This window comes from Leptonotus elevatus, chromosome 3 (genome assembly GCF_054856555.1).
Source record: "Leptonotus elevatus isolate MCC_2025b chromosome 3, RoL_Lele_1.0, whole genome shotgun sequence".
Classification (NCBI taxonomy): Eukaryota; Metazoa; Chordata; class Actinopteri; order Syngnathiformes; family Syngnathidae; genus Leptonotus; species Leptonotus elevatus.
The window spans coordinates 21,964,652-21,984,488 of NC_141241.1; the positions used below are offsets into that span (position 1 = coordinate 21,964,652).

Here is a 19,837-nt window from a genome sequence, read left to right on the forward strand (position 1 = left end):
CATATATGAGAATTCATGGGACCACACTAATCCTACTCTAAAGTGGAATTGATTTAATGCTATTTTTCAGGAGCAAATTTATCCAGATTTGGGACGGTTTTGAAATACCCAACACAAAATCAAATTTGGATTAAAGGCATAATTGGATTTCCAAATCTGGATTTAATGTGATTAAATATGGTTTGTAATAGTCAAGTTTGGATCAGATCTGGGTTTAATCCTGGGGCATTATGTTTGAAACACTGGGCCCGAACCGTGTTAATTGTGTCGTGTGTTCAATTTACCACAAGACGGCGATAGTGTTCAGTCAGACGTTCTCATCCCTGTAGAAATGAATCAGGCCCATAATGTCTTCGATACAGCTTTATCTAATTTACAACTTTTTGTATGGAATGTATCTATGAGAGGTTATGAAATAACAAATATAAGAACGTTAACATGTCTCGAGCCTCAGCAAAACTTAAATAAAGATGAAAACAATGAACCGATGTTTGACCAACATTCCTACCTATAGAGTGAAGTTACAACAACTAAATGAATTAAAACCAAAATCAGTTATGTCATCTTCTTGTGTGCCTCCATGCTAAAGTTACACACTTCAAATAACCCTCGCATGAGCAACTAAACAAACACGTTTCTGTGAGTAGAAACTCGTCATTGATGTAGTACAGCAATAACGCCTGACATAACTCTGAGGTGACGACTTTAGTTGCAAACTTTCTTCTTTTTTTTTAACGCCAATCTTTGCTTTGAGATTTTTTCGCGGCATGTAAATCAACATCACTAATTCATTGAAAGGCCCAAGGCAGTGAGGTCATGGTGTTCACATGAGCTTGAGTGGGAGGGTCTTGGCTTGTTGCGAGTGACCGGAGGCCCCCACACAACCCCGGCACTGACCACCCCGTCCTTTTGCTATTTCAGCCCAATTGTGTAAATACCAAACACTCTTGCTGACTTCCATTTTGGAAGCGCTCAAGGAGGCTCGCGGACCGGCTACTCTGTACATCGTGAGGGAACAGATTTGAAGCACGGGGTTGCCTGTTGTATTGTAAACACAGCGCCCCCCCCCCCCCAAGTGTTGGAATGTGGGGGGTCAGATGGAGGCCAAGACAGGTGGTATACATCAGAATCAAGGCTGACATCTCAGCATTAACTTATCCAAACAAGCGGCAGGCCAGGCAGTATGTTGTCTCGCTAGCACTGGGAGGAAGAGCCAAATGAAAGAGAAGGGGGAGGAGCGGGGACGAGGCAGACAAGGAACGAGTGGGAGTGCCCCCACAATGCAACGCAATCATCTGGCCATCTCCTCTTCAGTCTCACAGGAGGAAGACACTTAGAAGACAAGGCTAAACAACACAATTGGAGCTATTTTACTCTCCGATCTTGAATTGCTCTCTGGTATTGAGAGAACTGTTAAAAAGTAAAATAAAATAAAAAAATACATTAAAAAAATAATAATTAAAAAACACGAAAATACCCTGAAGACCACACAATTCACACTGTTGATGATTACCATCCATCCATTATTTTCCCCTTTTTCTTTTTTTATAGCACTCGTCCTCATTGGGGTTGCGGGTGGGCGAGTCCACCTTTGACTGGTCTCCATCCAGAAGCACCCGGACAAAATTGCCCACAAGCAATCTTGAATGTGAGGCAGCTTCTCGTCAGCATATTCTCTTCTGATTAGTTATTGCATGTTGATACACTTGCAGCTGAATGATAGCCACACGCAAGAGCTGATACAAAATAATAACAACAATGGCTAACAGAACACATTTTTTTGTCGAGTTAGATCTGACAGCTGTTTTTAACTCATTTTTGCTTGTGGAATGCAAAACTGATCTCAGGTTTTTTTTCCATCAACATCAAGTCTTCGGGCTATAAGATCCCCAAAAAAATGAAATAAAGGAGTGTGTATGTAAATAAATCGAAATTTGAATAATTGCAAAAAGACCAAAAAAACTGCATAAAACAAAATAGAACAATGGTAAACTCATGAATACCTTGGTTACCTTTCTCAACAAGTTGTCACATAGCTGTAGATTTAGTCCAATTGTAATCAGCTCTTCTTACTACAACAGAAGAAGAAAAAAAACTGACAGCAATTTTGGAATCAGCATGCCAATTTTAGTTTTAATTAGGATAAAAATCTAATTCAACAGATTTTTTTTCCTAATTGTTCCCCAGTGTAATATTTGTGATGATGCAAAAAATACTGTGTGTAGTTTGGATTGTCTGTAAAAGGAAAAACAAAGCATTTCAAGCATAGTTGTTATCCCAGTATCTGCAGTTAACAATGGACATTGAAGTGCAATGGTGTAAGTGTGGTTTTTTTTCGGCAAATAATTTGGAATTTTAGATATATATTATCTATATATCACATATTAAATAAGCGGTTTGGAAAATGGATAATATTATTATTATTATTATTAACAGTATTTGTATTTTATATGATTGAAAAAGTATGCACAACAATGTATTTTTTTGAAATCCCAATGACACTGTTGACATCTCAAATACTTGTCTTATTTCTTTTTTTTTAACAAAAGTTTGTTTGTAATTTTAAAGTTGTGTTTGAAGTTGATGAAAGCAACAGGATGAATGTGCTTGTATCGTACAAAAAAAACATAATTATCATAATAAATAAGTGCCTTGTCTTGTGCCCCATTTGGGGGAAAACAGGGTTTGCTAAGCAATGTGAATGTTACGTTGGGTTGAATTTGTGAAATTGGGTGCTTTTGTTTTGGCGCTGCACAGCTTCTCCTGCGACTCACTCAGGGACGTCCCATCCTTGGAACATTGTTAAGGTCAACAAGCAAACTTGACTCTTAAACATTGGAGGGCCACTCTCACGTCATTGGTCCACTAGGTATGTTTTCCCAAACCAGGAACTGCACGGCGTCTGTTTACAACAGCTGTCAATAAAATATATTCAGTAAGAGATGTACTCATTTAAGGTCAGTCAAACTTAAGAAACGCTTGTGAATGATCCCTCTCAACGTGCACTCGTCCCACTGTTTTACAATTAAATTCACTCCGTGGATTGTTAAGTACTGACCTTACAGGGGAACGAGCCATTATGCGGTCTTCTCATCCATGACAGTCTTTTTGTGAGCAGCGTGCAAATGCTTGCAAGACATCACTGGCTGCCTTCACCATAAATGGAGATGAGTTTTAGTAAACAGTACTTACGAGCCGGACTCTTATGGCCTCTTAAGGACGGTATATGAAGCTTGTCTTTTTGTTGGCACGCTTCTGTGGTAGTTACTGCATGTTGGGGGTATTTTATTTGTATTTTTTTTTTAAATATTCCTTTGGTTACAAAATAACACATGACATGGAGCTATTCATTCTCCAAGCAGCAATTGTGCAGAATTCTTAATATTTTGTGGTTTTAATGTGGCTATTACTGTAATTACCTCATAGAACACAGTATTTATAATATTATGGCTACATTAGGCAGGTACTGGTTTGTAAATGTACACCAGTCGGTCACAATATTATGACCCTTGCACAATGTAATGACAAAAGTGTTGGGAATGACACTGTTAGAGGGGGTAGCCACCAAGGGTTAGAGTAAGGGGAAGGTATATTATTTTCAGTAAAAAAAAAAACAGACAATAGTGAGGCGTCAATATGTAGTAATTTTCTATAACATGACAGTTTGAAGCAGGCATTTTTTGTTAAACAGCTGATCTGTGTCTCATGCAAGTGTTGAAAACAATGACCCTTCGACCCTAATATGCTATTGTAATAATGTCTGTGTTGTTAGCTTTAGCCATCTTTTCTATAGCTATCTTCTTTTTAATTCTTCTTCTTTTTCATTCATCTTTTTCCATTCTTTTTCATTCTTCTTCTTTTTATTTCTTTTTCTTTTTCATTCTTCTTCTTTTTCATTCTTCTTCTACTACTACTTTTTCTTCTACTACTAATTCTACTACTACATCTACTTCTTCTTCTTCTACTACTGTGAGCCAGTAATGTGTTCTAGTTTCTAAAACCACAAATATTGATGCTAAGTGTTGGCATATCAATGGCGTTTTCCATTCTATGTTAGCATTGCTATGCTAGCAGGGCATTCTTAAGATGACATTGTTCGGTTGTTTTAATTACACAATGTGTAATTCTCTGTGGTTTATGTGTCGTTCGACGGTATATTTTATCTGGGAGTGGCAATAAATAGCTTGAGGTGTGTTTTTGAGGATTTGCCAAACTGTTGCTTAAAGTGGAAGTCAATCTTAAACATTTCTTGACAATATGTTATATGTGACCTCACTAGTCTAAACATGATATTCTGATTAATATTACATTTGTGGAATATGAGTTATGCAGCAAAATCCAGCCCTTTTTATCCATCTCAGGGGGCTAAATAAATACTAAATAAATGACGATATCACATTCTTCTTCATTCTTTTTTTCATTCTCCTTCTATTTTTTCAGTCTTCTTCTTCTGCTTCTTATAAAATGTTGGTAATAATTAGTATTTTTTATTGGTATCAATAACGCAGTTACAACCTGTCCAAAAGACATAAAAAAAAAATGACCAAGAGAGGGAGACAGAACAGGAAGCTTGACAGGTGTACCAAAACGGTGCCCGATTTCTCAGATGAAAAAGGAAAACGTAGGGAAGACTTTACCACTTGTTGGATCAAAAGCTTAACTCAAAATTGGTTGTCATCGAGACACTGCTTAGAAAGCTTGGGGAATTCTGCATTAGCATTGACGACTGCTCCGTCCATCCTTTTCCTGAGGTCCTCAATCTGGGTATTATTCTGCACTCCAACTTATTGTTCCATTCACACACTAAACCCAACACCAGTCACCTTGTCAGCCTTTTGCCAAGCAAGTGCTACTGAAAATGGATGGATGGATGCCGCGATGTTGAACACTATACGTAATCATACATGATTTAAAGTACTGTAGCAAAATACAGCATTTTATTAAGTATTTATATACCCTTGATGAAGTGCATGAGATCATACTTGCGCAGTAAAACTATTGTGCTAACTGAAGCAAGACTACACTGTTTCACCATTTGCCTGACAAACCGTGTGTGAGCGCAGCGTGCCTGCACAACTCCCCGATAACAAAGACAAAGGCAACTATTACAAGCTTATTGTTCAACTATTTCCACATTGTATACTCAGTGAAGATTCCGTAAGACTGCGTGAAGCCGAAAGGCTGTATTGTAGAACATATAAGTCAGCGTATTCTTTATAGTGGACTAATGTGGAGTCATTGAAGGCAAACAAAAGGCCCAAAAGCTTCATTTGGGCAGGCCAAGGTGACTGAGTTCACAAGGTGAAGAAAGATGCATCAGAATTGTGATAAGCACATACACAGAAATAAATCCCTCACCCCATTTCTTAATGTTCAATTGTGTGACATTTTGTACAGATAATAATATTTTCTGGAAAAAACAAAAAACATGCTAATTAAAAGTTGGCGAACACTGAACTAGTTAGGGTCAGGACCCCCGTGTGGAGTTAGCATGTTCTTTAGCTTTCCTTCACATGGACACTATACAATTACCCACATTTTTTCCCAAACCAATTAAGCGGAATTGGATAAATTCCCTCACAGCACATTTGTTTGGGTGTGATTAAGCACTGTGAACTTAGCCTAGCATAGCATTGCCTTTGGATGAGAACGGATTGCATCCTTACAATTTCATCTAGCATTGCCGTATAAGCTGTCAGCTTTTAACTCAATTTTATCTTCCATATAGTGCTCTCCTCCATGCTGTAATGGTTGAATGTCATCCCCAAGACAACTAGTTCTATATTTGTGGTGGTCACAAAAGGCTCTCTCAAATATGTTGAAATGAAATTTAAAAAATGCAGGACGAACCCTACCCCAAATTCATATGCCAAAGTGCAGTCTTTTACAATCTTTTAGTCATCCTTGGCACACGCGTTGGTGTTGCAGAGGCGACCGCGTGGGTTTTATTTAGGAGAGTAGAGAGTGGATGTTTTAGGGTGACGACAGGTGTCGTGGTGAGAGACTAGGCCAGTAATCGGGAGAGCGTATGGGGAGGGAGAGTATCTTTTGGGGGGGAGGAAGTGAAGTGCATTACCTGCAGGCAGCCAATAGGCTGGCACTACCCCATCGCCCTCCATCACCTCCACTCAGCTGCCGCATCTGAGGCCGACTTAGCGCCATTCATAATGCATGATCACCACTCCTACCCCCACCGCCACCCCCACCCACCACCCCCACCCCCAGCCCCTCGCTCAGGCCTGTCAGGGCCCGTTCCTTCTGACAAGTCAGCCCAACTCTACTTTAGCTCCTAAGAGGATGTGAAACGGTTGCATAATTTAAAATGCCACCCGCTGTTTTCAGGGTTCATGTCTTATTAAAAATGCAGCAGGCTGACTTTGAGGGGGAGTTTTATCCAAATGGGGTAAGAGAGGATGCTCCAGTTGAGACAATGGAGGTGGGCGGCGACCAAAAGTTCTACGAAGAAACTTTTGGGGGAAACGTACGTTAGTATGAAACTTTTGCAGACCTGCAACATAGTCAAAACCATATTTGGTGTTATGACCATGCTCACAGAAAGGGGGGGGGGGGTTGTTTCCTCAGCAGGGAGTTCCAATATAAGGCAGCAGCGTCTCATTTGTTCTCATCTCAAGTTCATGGACTTTGAGACCAGCTGTGAACCAAAAAACATCCATAATACAGAAAATTATGACGAGTGGCTAAGGAGATTACCGTACCATTGTGCAAGGCACCAAAAGGTTGCCACGTCCAAATACTGTTGGCTACGCATGTTTGAAATACGTAATGCTTTACGGTTGGTCAATGTTGCAGGCTACAGGTTGACATGTAAGATAGAGGCAACCAAATGTAGAAGGGTCATGCTTACAATGTACATTGACTTCTTCAAGAAAGATCAAGACAGAGTACCTGGCAGCAGCGCACAGACTTTTGGCAAGATGGAATTGTTTGTACAAGAATTTGTTCATCCGTATAGTTCTCTTAAAAACTAAACAAATGTCAAATCAAGGAGCGCCAAATTTGTGTTTGTCCCTTGGTTACCTAGCAGGTGACTTTGTGGTTGATAGTGATTAACGTAAAAAACAACAACATTTATTTATGCTTTTATATGTATTTATTCAGATTTGCTCCAAATTTTAAAAGGTTCCTTCAAGTTTCATTGAAATCATGTATGTACAGGGGTTTAACGTCTAACCACTATTCCTGTCACGCTGCTGATCAAACTCAAGACATTTTGTTTTTCCAAAACATTTCCCAATTTAATTAATAGTATCCGGAATAATTTGTTCCACGGAGTGTGTCTAAATAAATAAATAAATAAATAAATAAATAAATAAATAAATAAATAAATAAATAAATGAATAAACCTTAATACTGTTTGAGAGTCCCACCAAGCAATGGTAGAAACACACCAAAATAAAACTGGTAACAACGCTGAACAGAACCAACAAAATGGCATGCAAGACCACCGGTACTGAACAATTGCTTAAATTTGACAATTTGCCTTCTCTCTAACTTGGAGTCGATTTTCTTCTTCTCTTCTTCTTTCACTATTGTTGTCCTTTCACAAAAAAAGTGCTGCCAAAATCTAAAGGAAAAAGCAAAACACCTTTGATTCTGGACGAAGGGAAATTTACTGAGGTGCACTAATTCCGCCAAAATGTTGCTCGTCCTAACAATACAAATCAACTAAAAAGATAATCAGCCTTTGTGTCTTTGCACTTACTGGAGGTAAATATTAAGACACCTCTTACTTCGATAGAGGACGACTATCTTACTCTTAGCATATAGTTGCATATCAATTAGGGCTATGATTCCTAGTGGTGGACAAACGACAAACTTATCAACAATTAATTGCGGCTATATATTTGAAAATGTCGTCATCCATCAGTGTGGAGTTTCCTTGAAGTCTTACTGCAAGGAAATCCCAATGGACCGCTACGATTTTCAATCCAGTCACTAACCATGTTTAATATTTGATGAAATTAATTCTGCTTGCTGCCTCTGCTCTCCTACTTCTGTCTCACAAATCCAACCAGACCCCCCCACCCCCCCCCCCCCCCACCTTTTACTTGATTGTGTCTTTCGTTTGTATTGAATGACAATTTCAATGGAAATGGTATCATATTGATTTAATATAAAAATAATAATAATAACAGTTTTCAACAAAAATGTCAGTGTATATTAAACGCTCCGTATTGTTTAATAATCCAGGTGGATCCCCCTCGACGCTCCTCACTAGATTGCAATCAATTACAAATGCCACACTCTCAAGTCAACCTTCTGGATGAGCAAGTGGAGTAACAGCCCGATGTTTACGTGGCGGGGACTGATTTAGTGCCTCCGAATGGCGGACCTACGTCCTGCTGCTATTAAGTGCCTTGTTATTGTTCAATGGATGAGAACCATGCCTTGGCTCTGCACTGCTCAAAAGGGAACAGGAGAATGTGCCATTAACATGTTTAGTTTGGAGGCCTGTGATTGATACTCCGTGGCATTTAGGAGATTTACCTTGTGGAGATTTACTCAGCTGCAGTCTGGACTCTGTCTGTCTGTCTGTCTATCTATATCAATCCATTGCCTTCAAATGTATAAGAACTATTCTGGTATGTGAATGCTTGCAAACGTGGGTTTCGCAAGTGACAAGAAAAACTTGTCTGCGAACCTTTTTGCAAGCTTTTACAAAAACACAAAAAATCGCCACGTTTGCAGGCATTCGCTGCTCAATGAGATACCGGTTGTAACTGGTCAAATGCAAGGAAGATTAAAGTAACAGTGTGTAATCTTTAGCGCCATCTAGTGGTGATGTAATAATTTATTCAATTTAAAAACATACTATTGATTTCAATAATGTGAAAAAAATGAATATGTTGCATCGTATCATTTTTTATCTTTAAATTTTTATATATATAATCGTAGTTCTAGTAATCACTAATTATATTAGATGACTGGAGTCTCACCTTACAAGAGGCTGACATGTTTCGCCGCCATCTACCTGCCACGGATACCCATAGACAACTTCACAAACGTAGTTAGCCCGGTGGGGGCCAATGACTCCGACTAGCTCCCGCTAGCCTCTCTTGTTAGCTGCTCTGGCTAAATCCGGCTCACTCGGTCTTTCTGTGTCAATCAGTTATCTCTGCTGAAAAGGGATTTTTATTTGGTAAATGTGTGTATCAGACCCGCCCCCCACACTTGAGGCACAGATAAAAAAAAAATATTAAAAAAAAGTTTTAAAATGTAGTTTTATCATATTTGATCACATTGAAGGCCTTGATGGAGAAGAAAACGCTTACTGTCAATCAAATTGGAAATAGAGTGCTGTCGCATCAAAAATATGGAACAAAGTAAGTACTGGTATTACTAATAATTGCCCCACCCCCGTGTACCCCCCTCAACACAGAGGTCTGGGGACGTGTCCAGTGTGGATGCATGTGCGTCGTCTTCATATTACGCTAACACAACACGAGGCCCCTGTTTATGTTGACAAAACCCAAGTAGGGTTCATTTAATAAATCTCTCATGTAAAAAATATATGCAGCAGCAGCAGGAGATGATGATGTTATTGTTGATTCGGATCCAAGTCATTACGTCAAATTTGGCTATGAGAAGATGTGGAATTTAACATGAGCTTTTCGTAGTATTCATCTGATGTTGATTAGGCTACAAAACTATTTTGCAGTTGTTATGAAGCTCTGTGTTTACAAGTGGGTGGCGGGTGGTTTACATTCCACAGCTTCTGCCCAAACAACCGAACGTGTGCACATCTGTCCGCTGAGGCAAAGTGTCCAAACATTAGCCACATTTGCTGGAGTCTTATGCAGTCCATCGTCATTGGCACCGCACTTCCTGTCCCTGAGATGTCTCGGTTGGACATCAGCCAAACTTGTACAAGATCCCACTCTAGAGAAAATAGTGTTATTTTGATTTGACAGATTCTTTGATTTAAGAAACTTTTTTTCAATGTGGGAATCTTTGAATGTCTCACGATTCGATTTGATTCCGGTTTTTGGGTGTGCAATTCGATTCAGAATCGATTTTCGATTAAGAACGATTTTTGATTCAAGATAATTTGATCGACAATGATTTTTGCTTCAATCTATAGATGTGCAAGGAATTGTAATGACCTACTCCAGTCTGACTCACTAATGCTAATTAGCGCTCTACTCGTGGCACTTTTATCACTGAAAAGAATGGCTCCACACTGCAAAAAACAACTTTTATTGCAATAACTTCATCGTGACTTTTTCCTTCTACTTGCTAATGTGGCTACAACTTAACAGTGTAACAGACCGCGTGGAACCACACTGCCCCTAAGTGGCCAAATCAGGTACAACATGAACAGCGCTCCCAATAAAGGCACACACAAAGAAAGGGAAGACAGTATAAAATAATTTAAATAAAATCGATTTTGGGACATTTAAAATCGATTCTGAATTGTACTAAATGAGAATTGCGATTCTTATGAGAATCGATTTTTTGGCACACCCCAAATATTTAGATAAAATTAGGCAAAGAAAATTACACATACGCCATTTCATAAAACAATTCTATGATTGAGGAAATTATTTTTCTTTTAACCATGTACTCTTTCTTCTACTGAAACACAGTACAGTAGGCCTACTAGTAATATAAGGAAATTTTCCTTTCCAGTGTGTTTATCAGGCTATCTACAGACAATCAATGTAAACATACAAACACACACAAATGCACAAATATCCTGACAACTCCAAATTGCAATCGTATCAGATGCTGTGACATCTAATCTAGCCCATTTCCCTGGTTAATTATGCTCCTTTCCTCCTCCTCTGCATCATTATGTTGTTTTCTCTCATTTAGACTTTTCCCACCCACTGAACGTCCCCTAGAGAAGCTTCCAGCAGTCTCACATCCCTCCAATGTCTGCTCGCTGGGAATCTGCTGCCCTTTGCTTGAAGCGGAACAACCCTCCGCTATGTGTCCTATATTACATAAATAAACAGGAAGTGGAGGCTGTTTGGCCTCGGAAGGATGTCGCGAGTGAGTTTATTTTCACTAAGTTCACAGTAACTTCATGACACAGCTCGCAAAAAAAGCTTTGTGTTATCGTTTGAAGTCTCTTAATACACATGATATTTATATGTCGATTGTTTCCCATGTTGTGGTGAATCTCAGTGGATCTAAAAGTTTCCAGTCATGAGAAAATATGATGTATTCAGACGGTCCCAGTGGATCATTTCTGCAGCATTTCCTCTTAAATAGCTGGGAGTGTACCTAAGCAAAGGAAATACTTGAATGTTTATTATGTTCCACAAGTTACAAGATCAAGGACAAAAGCATCTGTCATGTTATTTTCTCCAATAGTGTGCTCAGAAAAATGGCTTTCATCATCATCGGTGATGTGCAACCTCACCCGTAATAAAGCTGTTTAATATTTCTTTAAATCCTTTCTGACAGGCAACAACTCACATCCTTGGCTGCTAATGACAGTGTTAGCTGTCAGGCTTAGGGGTGCATATGTGGACCAGCAGGAAGTGAAGTGGTACAGTCCGGCTGGTGTCTAGCCTCATATCAGATTTGTTGTGTTTCCAGAAATACACTTGATTATACTTTAGATAGATATTCAAAATTAACTCATTCACTGCCATTGACGGCTATAGACGTCAAAAATTCATTTGAACTATTTCTATTAGTTTAACATTTTTTCCCACTTTTGTTAACAAGATGATGAAAACCTAGATTTTTTTTATTGTATTAGAACAGATATAGAATATGTGATTAATCGTGAGTTAACTAGTGAAGTCATGCGATTAATTACGATTAAAAAATGGCGATTGCCTGCAGCCCCTAATTGTTTAATAATCTTTTCTTAAAAAAAAAAAAAAAAAAAAGGTTATCAACAATTAAAAAAAAAAAAGTTCTTTGTTTAAAATAAAAAGATTATTTACAATTTGTAATCGTAATTAATCACATGACTTCACTAGTTAACTCACAATTAATCACAAATTGTATATCTGTTCTAAATGTACCAAAAAAATATCTAGGTTTTCAGACTCTTGTTAACAAAAGTGCTTCATGCAAAATCACAGCTTTGCAATGCTGAAATCCAGTCTCGAACCAGGGACCTTTAGATCTTCAGTCTAACGCTCTCCCAACTGAGCTATTTCAGCTCTTGAGACTATTGTTTTTTTGTGGCCCACTCAGCAAATGGCTGCAATAGGGAAATCATGTATCAGTTGATTACAGATAATACTTTATTTAAGTATAAAGTCAGTGTACCAATAAGCTGAAATGTCTTCCTATTGAGGAAGAAGAGCTTGCTACTATATGGACATTAAACTATATAAAAGTAGTGTCCATATGGCTTCGCACAGAACTGAGGCTTCATGTAAAATCACTGCTTTGCACTGCCGAAACCCGGGATCGAACCAGGGACCTTTCAGATCTTCAGTCTAACGCTCTCCCAACTGAGCTATTTCAGCTCCTGGCATCTTCAGTTCTGAGCAGCTAACTCAACAAACGGCTGGTACTGGGAGATCGTGTATCAGTTGATTACAGATAATACTTTGTTTAAGTATAAAGGACAAAGTCAGTGTACTAGTGAGCTGAATTGTCTTTCTATGAAGGAAGAAGAGCTTATATAGGCATTCAACGAAATGGAACAAGTGTCCATTTGGCTTTGCACAGAACTGTCTATAGCTGTCAATGGCAGTGAATGAGTTAATTGTCTTATGTCTCTAACGTTGACCAAATATACCAGCAACCTTGACGGAAATGGTTTTGACACAGTAAAGTGCTTACAAAAAGCATGTACCCACAAATCTAAACCAGTAATGCCATCTCAGCCCTCTTGAGTGGAATACAGTTGTGCATGAACGTTTAAATACTGTACCCTGGGGGTATGTAAACTTATGAGCACAACTGTAAACACACAAAAAAGCTCAACCTTGCTCAAAAATGCTATGAATCATCACCAAAATTCACATGCACGTCTCTTCTCATGCCAACTTCAGCCTCTGAAAATATCAAAACTATTGCCACAGTATTGTATATTTGATGGGCAGTAAGCCTTTTTCTCACCATGCATTGCACTCAGTATATCCCTGGGAATGGAAAAGTGCTTTGACTTGGAATTAGAAATCCGGTGTGCTTTGCATGCAGTTCACATGGAACATCACTGACAAAGTGAAAGGGTAATATGTTCTATGCAGCCCCCACCAGTCTAAATATGGTATTGTGGTCAATATTGCGTAAGTGGAATATAAATTAAGCTGCAACATCCAGCCGTGTTTAATCAATCTCAGGAGGCGGCCATTTTGCTACTTGCTGTTGAGGGAAAATGACATCACAGTTGCTTAGGTAACAACCAATCAGGTGAGCTCTGATTGGTTGTTGCTTGAGCCCTGAGCAACATTGATGTCATCTTCAGTCGACAGGAAGTGGCAAAATGGCCGCCCCGCCCCCTGAGATGGAATAAAAACGGCTGGATTTTGCTGATTAACTCATGTTCCACAAATGTAACAATTTAATTAATGTAATTAATCAGAATGTCACGTTTAGACACATGACATATTGTCAAGAAATGTTTACGGTTGATTTCCACTTCAAAGGGATACTTGACTCATTAAGCCATTTTTAGCAGTAAAAAGGTAATATTTTGTCCAGAATGAATTTGATAACTTCATTATTTTTCATCTAGAATGAATACCTTTAAAAACTATTGTTTTCCACTTACTGTGGATTGAAGATGACATCACCTGCGCTGAGGAAACAGGTAACAGCCAATCATGGCTCCATTTGCTGACCAAACCCAGAAAACAAGTGAGCCGTGATTGGTCGTTACCTACTTCCTCAACACAGGTAATGTCATCTTCAGTCCATAGCAAGTAAAAAGAAAAAAAAAGTTTTTAAAGGTATTAACTGTACATGAAAAATAATGATGTTATGAAATTTATTCTGGACAAAATATGACCTTTTTGCTGCTGAAAATGGCTCCATGGGTCAAGTATCCCTTTAACCATCATAATGTGCAATAAAGCTTAAAATGGCAGTATGGTAAAAACCATGAGTGTTGGTGCTAATCACATCATACATACTATAGGGGTGGACGTTTTATGACCATGAACTAGAAATAAGAAATGACAAGAATAGAACATTGCTGTTAATTTCATATCATTTTAAGGGAAAATGCTACATTGGGATAAAGGGGTCTTTCCTTAAAATCATCTGTCATTGTTTTTTTAAATATCAAAAGTATTAGTTGTATCGATACTTGGTATCGGTATCTGTGATGACTCACGAGTTGATTACTTGTACTGGTATTGATCTGAAGGGAAAAGAATGGTATCGGACAGTCCTGATGCTCTACAATGGTTCATAATGGCGTCTGTGGGAGTCGCTTGGAATAAATCATTTATTGAAAGTATGCCTCCTGCAAACAGCCTCTCACTCGATCCCCTCGCCCCTGATTCAAGATGACAGTTGTAAAACGACTTTACATCGTAATCGTGACACAAAAAGAGAGCAAAGCATGAAATTGTCATTGACGTCATCTGCTGGAAGAGTCTCCAGGCTCTACTAAAAGTGTTGCACTAACATGGAACTTTTCGCCACTCCTATATTGCATTCTGTATTACATATTTTGTATTTATCAAATAAAACGGCAAAGGAAAAGCAAAATAATGCGGCGATTTAATCAAATCTTGCCAAATGTATAATGTTGCTGAATGTTACGATGACTTCCATTTTCTGTAGCGCTTGTCGTCACTTGGGTCACGAGTAAGCCATCCCAGCTGACCAACCACCTTCAAGAGGAATATTTTCTGCACATATCAGGAGAGTGTGAGGTCCATCGATTTCAAGCAGAAGTCGTCCCTTCTTCTGTCCTTAGGCAAAAGGTGTGACAGCGTCTGACAAGTGCTAGCTCAACAGCCGGCAAATAAGCAAACGGATAAATGCCGCCATCCGTGTATCGGCGATGAAGAGCCTTTCTACAAATCAGCGGTCAGATGAAGGAATCCGACGGTGAAGATTGTTCCCCGCGCGTGCACTGCGATCAGCTTTAATGTATTGACGAGGAAGGCCACTTATCGGCACGGCCATTGGCCCAACGTCGCTAATGTGTCCCAGGCCTCCTTCGCTCCACGTTTGGGTGAAAAGCTTCAAAGTTTCCCAGGACCTCCAAATGGATGTTCGGCCAAGCCACAGAGGACGCGGGGAACACAAGCTAAGTGCTTTAGCAGCGTGTGACGCTAACTCAGTGGGACAAGCTCAGCGTGGCGTGAAGAGGAAGAGTGCTGTGTGAGGTGACTTATGGGACAATGGGCCCGCTTCTCACAAATAAAACATGAGCCTTATCCACTGCTTCACAAAATGTACACTGTTGGGCTAGAAAGAAGGCGCAATCTGATTTAATGCTCCTGCACCCATTTGATAAGCCAGTGGATACAATGAAGGCCATATATGTTACAAGGTTTTGCTTTGTTGTCTTTTTTTTTTCTTTTTTTTTGTACATGCAATGTGCTGAAATGTGTTTTGGGCAGAATTTGACCATGACGCTACGCACGACATTAGCATTTTAAAGCACATTTGAAGTAATAGGATAAATACTTCTGCGCACATGTACAACAAACACCACAAAAAGAGTATGAGACGAGTCAATGTGCATTGAAATAGTAGTACAACAATTTAAAGGGTAAGTCAACTCTAAAAATTATTTTTACAGGATTATGTTCTGTGCACCCCCACTAGTCTAAACACGGCATTCTGATCAAATAATGCGTTTGTGGAATATGAATTAAGCGGCAAAATCAAAGAATAATTTCCATTTCAGGCGGCAACCATTTTGCCACTTGCTGTCGACTGAAGATGACATCACAGAACCTACGGGCTCAGGTAACGATAGGGGTGTTAGAAAAAATAGATTCTGCAATATATCGCGATATTACAGCGCGCAATTCTCGAATCGATTCGATATGCGGCCGAATCAATTTTTAAACATCAATTTTTTATGGGAATATTCAACAAAACGTCTTACTTAGGGTTAGGATTCACACATTAAGCAGACTGCAACCTGTTTGTTAAATGCAGTGGCTCAGTTATAAGCCTGAATTTTCAGATAAATAAATAATTTTTCATACAAATCTTACAGTGTACATGTACAAGTTTACTGATTAGTCATTTCTGAATTTGAGTTTAAAAAAATCGCAATAATCAATTTATAAATTAGTATCGGGATTAATCGGAACCTATGAATCGTGATACGAATTGAATCGCCAGGTACTAGGATATTCACACCCCTAGATAACGACCAATCGTGGCTCACCTGTTTTGGGGTTTGGTCATGTGACGTTTACAAGCTGAGCGAAGTGCACTGTGGCAAAATGGCCGTCGCCTCAGATGGATAAAAGAAGGTAGATTTAGCTGCTTAATTCATATTCCACAAATGCTATATTATTCAGAATATCCTGTTTAGGAAAGTGGGGGTGCATAGAAAATCTTATTGTAATTGTATTTTTTTTCTCTCTTAAAAACATGCTGAATGTATTGCTTGCCAGCCACAATGTTATTGTAACATACAGGAAACAAGAATGTTAAATTAATACTCTCTGATGTCAAACAAGACTGAGATTTATACCCTTGTAAATACAACATTTTTCATATAGCCCTTATACAGATAGTGTAGGTGGACCTAATGCTGTCGTATACATCATTTAGAAAAAAACAAATATGCTATGATAATTATCGATACCATTGCTAATATCTCTCCATGGTTTCTCCAGAGCCGACAAACTACCGACAACTGACTTTTGCCTTCAATGACGTCAGGCCGCTCATCAAAGTGAGAGGAGGCACATAAATAAGACATACAGTAGAGTGCGTGGGCTGCAGCAACATGAAACAATGTTTAGTCAAGGTTGCAGACACACAAAAAAAAAGTTTCAACGCTTTACTGGTGCTTTTTAAACACTGCGCTGTTGCACATGACAAACACACTGATTCATAATTTCCACTATACCGCATATTATCTCTCAAGACATTGTTAGAACATTTACGTCTTTGCAAAAGGAAGCGCGTTTGTACACACTGGCCAGCCTCCATGTTGTTACTGGCATAGAGAGAACAACTTAATTGAGTGTCTTTATCATTAAGAGTGCTAAAAACACAAACATCCATACAGAATAGTCTGCTGTGCTTAAACCCAATGTGTTATTTCCTATATCATACAAACCAGCAATGACCTTTTAAAAGGATTTTAAATCAATATATGAAGCCAACTTGCCAAGCACAGATCAATGTAGTTGGATCATGTGAACATAAATCGATACATCGATGTAGTGGATGAATCGTAGCAACGCATACAGGCATACACCATATATCAATACTCACCGGAACATATTCTTTATCTTCCATCACTATTATTGGAGGCAATGTATGTTTAATCGTAAAATCTACAAGTAGTAGGCCTGTATGCATTATACTGCGCCCTGTTGGCCAAGTAATGCACAACAGAATAAGAAGCAAAAATCTCTCTGTGAATTACTATAACACAAACTGTATTTTTTCAAGTCATTTATTTAATTATGATATTATTGTATGTTTTTATCAAAAGCAATACTGCAGCGTTTCTCCTTAAAATCCCTGCTGACGAAAACAGGTCAATTGTATTTCCATTCATTTCAATGGTGGATTATGAGTGAAGATGAGATGTGTAGAAGTCAAGGCACTACTTGATATTAAACAGATATTAACTCATTCACTGCCATTGACGGCTATAGACGTCAAAAATTCATTTGAACTATTTCTATTAGTTTACTATCCACTTTTGCTAACAAGAGTATGAAAACCTAGAAAAAAATTGTTTTTGTAAATTTAGAACAGATATAAAATTTGTGATTAATCGTTAGTTAACTAGTGAAGTCATGTGATTAATTACAATTTTAAAAAAAATCGCCTGATGGGCCTAATTAAAAGAAATAGTAAGGGCCGTTTAATCATAATTAATCGCATGATAATTTTATACGTTATTAATGTACAATAAAAAATATATAGGTTTTCATAAAAAATGAAATAAAATGAAAAATTGTTAAACTAATAGAAATAGTCCACATGAATTTTTGACGTCTATAGTCGTCAATGGCAGTGAATGAGTTAATCATCTTAATTTGACTCCCTGCACAATATATCAAATCATACCAAGTCACCAGTGTTTCAAACACTGATTTTATTGACAGGTTTGTAAATGAGATCATCCTGTTTTACAGTTATTTAAAACACACAAATAATGTTCAGTTTCAAGTTTAAAGCAGTCGCCTTCCTTCACATTAAAACTTCCGCCATGTATACTGTGCGAGTTGTACTTACTAAATAAATTCATGATCGTGCCGCAGCAGGTTGAATTTTTCATACACTGCGAGTGTTGCTAAAATGACAAACAGAGCGTAATGGATGTCGTTCCCTCCCGCTCTCAAACAATACAGCTGCCAGATCCAGACCATCTCTCTGGGTTTTCTCATGTACACATACCGGCACCTTAGAATTGTATTCTCTATTTTTCCTCAGAGACTGAAACAAAGAATAATGAATTATAATGTCAATGAATTGTTATTATAAAAGTCAGACAAGTGAAATTTTGCATTGCAGTAATATGAACTCATTAAATAAAAGAATAGTAACCATCAATGTCCGTAAAATGTTGTATTTTGAAACTATTTCTTAGGTACTGATTAATGCGAAAGGCTACCAGTTAGATACACACTTCTAAAATAAAATTGCTTAAATTGCCTTCTGTTAATTTGAATAATTCATAGTATTCAGCTTAACTAGCATTCAAAAGTTTGGATTTCTCAAATGCGTGGAGACCAGCACTGATCTGCTACTCTTCGGGTCCTATCCGCATGCTCAGTCTGTGTGCATGGATGGAGTTTTCTTTCATATTTTCCTGACTACGCCGGTAGACGTGGGAGTTTGCCTGTTGTGCCGGGATGGAAGACAGCCGAATTCTGGCCAATTGAAGCGGCTCCCCTCATTCTCTGTAAAAATCAGGGCAGTCGAAGCACACACGGTGCTTGACATTGCGGAAGACTGGCGTTCGCAAAGTGTGTTTATGCATGTAAACTGCAAGGTTTCCCCTTGCGGATGACGTAGATGTGACATGAGCAATTGGAGACGCCTAAGTTGCACCCCCCTCAGTGATTGCAACCTTTGCAGTGTTGTGACTAAAAGGATTTTTGGGGAGGGGGCATTATTATGAGACCCCCACCCTGCACTTTTAATTAAATCACAAAATTCTGCAGTCTCTCAAGTTTCTTGAATTCAAATAAGTTATTTAAATCTTCCTTTTTAAATGCATACAAAGAGTTATATATTCATTACACATGACAAAATTATAATAATGACTAAATACTGCAGCTTACTTTATTTCCATTCCAGAAGTCCAGTGAAAATGAGAATCACCAGAAAGCCACATGTTTTGTTTTTTTAAACAAATACTGTAAATGATAGCTGATAGCTATTTTTAGAACAAGCCCTTGGGGGCAACATGGTGCCCTCAGCACCGTGTTGGTCACCCCTGCCATAGTTTGACACTCCAGTATGTTCTTTCATGTACAGCCAGTATGGTTTTATTTGAAGTAGCCTGCAGAAGGTAGTTTACGACACAGTTCCTGCAGGTCGGAACTCCCCATGGTAACAAATAACGTCAGAATTATAGTACAATATAGGCCTGCACATATTTCAAATATGTGTAACTTGTAATTATGACTTTAGTCCTGCTACGATTTTACAACTATAAAACATTCTATAGGCCATAAAATAACAATAACCAAAATATATTTTTTTAAAAAACCAACGTCTCAGCGTA

General features: G+C 38.5%; 2 non-coding genes across 2 annotated transcripts; both read right to left on the reverse strand.

Moving 5' to 3' along the window:
* Positions 1–12,073: 12,073 nt before the first annotated feature.
* On the reverse strand, positions 12,074–12,146 carry trnaf-gaa (transfer RNA phenylalanine (anticodon GAA)). The gene has a single exon. It is a non-coding gene; the product is annotated as a tRNA-Phe (tRNA).
* A 238-nt stretch (positions 12,147–12,384) lies between these two features.
* trnaf-gaa (transfer RNA phenylalanine (anticodon GAA)) lies at positions 12,385–12,458 on the reverse strand. The gene has a single exon. It is a non-coding gene; the product is annotated as a tRNA-Phe (tRNA).
* Positions 12,459–19,837: the final 7,379 nt, after the last annotated feature.